This window comes from Cryptotermes secundus, unplaced genomic scaffold (genome assembly GCF_002891405.2).
Source record: "Cryptotermes secundus unplaced genomic scaffold, Csec_1.0 scaffold1430, whole genome shotgun sequence".
NCBI lineage: Eukaryota > Metazoa > Arthropoda > Insecta > Blattodea > Kalotermitidae > Cryptotermes > Cryptotermes secundus.
The window spans coordinates 36,241-39,121 of record NW_019736419.1 but is presented as its reverse complement, the minus strand read 5'-3'; the positions used below and the strand labels follow the sequence as shown (position 1 = coordinate 39,121).

Sequence of the window (2,881 nt, the reverse complement as noted above, 5' to 3'; positions counted from 1 at the left end):
CCGTGTTTTTCAAGGAAAATGGGAAATCGCTTATTTCTGTTGTGAAACAGAAGGTAAAATTACATGTTTGATTTGTGGGCAAAATATAAGTGTTCCACTTTAGGTAATTATATTAAAATTATTCCTAAATAATACATAGAATTAAATTTCCTTGTATCAAAATCTAATGTATATTTCTATTTTGAAGTGCGGCCCTGGACTATTATTTATAGGACTGAGGTGGACCTCTGTACATGTTGAGATTGGCATGCCTGCTTTAGAGGAACATGTATTTCTGTATGACACCTGCATTAATTACAGATCTGCTGGAAAGTATCGATGAAAATTTAAACTTAAATTTTGTGATGAAAGAGTTCCCAGCAGACAAACAATTCATAATTTGGTGAATCAACTTAGAACAAAGGGACTCCTAACAGGCAAGAAAACATGTGCGTCAAATCCTTACTGAGGAGAAGTTAGACTTGAACATACACCTAGAAAATCACTGAAACATCTAGCTCGAGAGACTGGAGTGTCAAAGCCTAGCGCAAGAATGGCAACACATAAATATGCAAATTAAAGGCTACTGGATTTCACAGAATCCACATCTATACTATGAAGCCCTGCTCCATCCAGTGAAAGCTGGTGTCTGCTGTGCTTAAAGTGCAAAAAGGTGTAACCGTACGCACCCTTCACGGAGGTATCTTATCTGTTTATGCTTAGCGATTGGGTTTGGCTGTGGAAGTGAGATGCCCCAGAGGGTTCATGGTCCTCTGAACTGGCCTTTTGTTACGAGGGACAGAAGGGAGGTTGGTGAGTCCATTGCATTCGGGGGGGTGTAGGTATACCTCCTTTCTTCCGTGCCTGTGGGGGTGGAGGACCTGTGGATCGAAGCTTCAAGAACGTTCGAGAAGGTGTGCAGACCGGAAGGGGTCCATGCATTTGGTCATGAAGCCCTCCCAGTGGAAAGTTCGAGATGGCGTAGAACGTGGTTTCTGGAAGCAGCAGCGGGGGTAAGGGTTAGTCAGTGAGTGGAAGCCGAGGAGTCAGTGAGTAGAAGCCAGGTAGTGAGGGTGTTCCTGTGGAACCTGTGCTAGGGGGTTAACCGATCGAGCCCGCATCCAAAAAATGACGTAACCGAGCCAACACCCGTGCACCCCTGGGATATAAGACTCATTCCGCTGAATTTAGTCAAGGCATACACCGCGTGGAAGTAAAGCGTGTGGGGACGGGTGTAGTGATGGCGACCAGCGTTTGGGGCCCGAATAGTAGCGGCCGCATATAAACAAAGGACTCTTAACCACGTGCAGCTCGATAAGGATCGGTGCTTCGAACCCAGGAGTTCAAGATAGCGGCATCTGGACAAGAAAAGTGACATCGAGCAACTCTGCGGTGAAAAGGACGAACCAGGTAACAGATCGGAAGACTTGCATCGTGAGGGCAACCCGATTCATCTAGAGGAGAATCAACCCCGGCGATCTTAAGGTCAGGTTCGTGGAAAGTGAAAGTGACAGAGACAGACTAGGATTGTTAATAATCAGGGAAGGTATGATTACTCGCAGATATTTGAGAAACAAAAGGGTAATCGGAGACAATAGTGAAGAAGGTGAAATGATGGATGAGGAGACGACGCAGTTAGAAGGCGTAATTATAGGTGAGAGTGGGGGAGATTCAGGAGAAATGGACATGCAGTGTGGTCAACCGACAGAAGGGGGGACAGGTGGAATCAGTGAGAGTAGAGGAGAACAACTGACGAGTGCTGACAAAAAGGGGAAAGACGACCGAATAGATATGCAAGCGATAATGTCATGTATGAAGGAGATGTTCCGGGAGATTAGAGAGGAATTTAGGAAGGAGGGTGAAAGGAGAGCAAAAGAATTTAATGAAAGTTTGGAGAATATATTTGTGGTACACAAGCGCGAGATGCTGTCATCCATGAATCAGATCGCGAGTGACGCAGAACTGAGGACAGATCGGAAGATGGAAGCAATGAATAGGGAAATTAGCCAAATAACAGAGAGTACCAACGGACAGTTTCGAGCACTGACCGAGAAAGTGCAGAATAATAAAATTGAAACTACTAACAATTTTGAAATCTTGAGACAGGAAGTGACAGCATCTCACGCTCAGCAGGCTAAGCAGTCTGAGAATAGGTGTGAAAGGGTAAACCAATGTGAGAAACGAGTGGCGGAAATTGAACAGGCTAGCGGACAGATTAGCAAGCAGTATGATGTTGTCAGTAAGCAATATGATGAATTGAGGACCCAAGTTGATCTAATGAAAAATCAGAATCGAGTAGAAAGTAAGTGAAGGAGTTCAATGTATGGGGATTACTAACCGTCAATCGGATTCTAGGATTGAAAAGACCCTCTCAAGCTCAGACATCATGATTACTCATGTTAATGAACCAATAAGTAGTGAAGTTTCATGTAATGGTTCTAATCCTCACAATGACGTCAATAGTCAGGAGAAAGTGTGGAGTGGCAACCCTGCAGAATTTGTCAGAGGGATCCTCAGTCACCCCGTAGATCTCACATTACCAATATTCGAAAACAAACCGGACCAAAACGCCCAGGCGCATTTGAATTCCTTAGGCGAATACATACAAATTAAGAATATTCCTCCACCGCTTCAGTTAGCTGTAGCGCGGCAATCTTTAAAAGGCATTTCAGTCATGACGTGGGCTGACGCTAATTGGGATCAAATTAAAACGTTTGAGGGATTCCGCAGAGCTTTCCTGGACAAATTCTGGAGCCTCTCAGGTCAGGTAAGGGTTCGACTCCGGATCTATCAGGATAGATACGACCTGCGAGGCGCAGCGAACTACTGTGACCATCTTATGAAGTACGCTGTGAAAGCTAAATACCTAGAACCTCCGATGTCCAACCTAGAATTCTTTCAT

At 44.6% G+C, this 2,881-nt stretch overlaps 1 protein-coding gene and 1 long non-coding RNA gene across 6 annotated transcripts in view; one reads left to right on the top strand and one right to left on the bottom strand.

Annotated features, from left to right (window-relative positions):
• LOC117282748 (trafficking protein particle complex subunit 2-like protein) overlaps positions 1-2,881 on the bottom strand; it is a 12,471-nt gene that overhangs the window by 4,112 nt on the left and 5,478 nt on the right. The gene's annotated exons all lie outside the window — the stretch shown is intronic.
• The window catches only part of LOC111869960, a 5,191-nt gene continuing 2,458 nt past the window's right edge, over positions 149-2,881 (top strand). The window contains exon 1 of the long non-coding RNA XR_002843774.2: positions 149-679. This is a non-coding gene — a long non-coding RNA (uncharacterized LOC111869960). The remainder of the gene's footprint in view (positions 680-2,881) is intronic.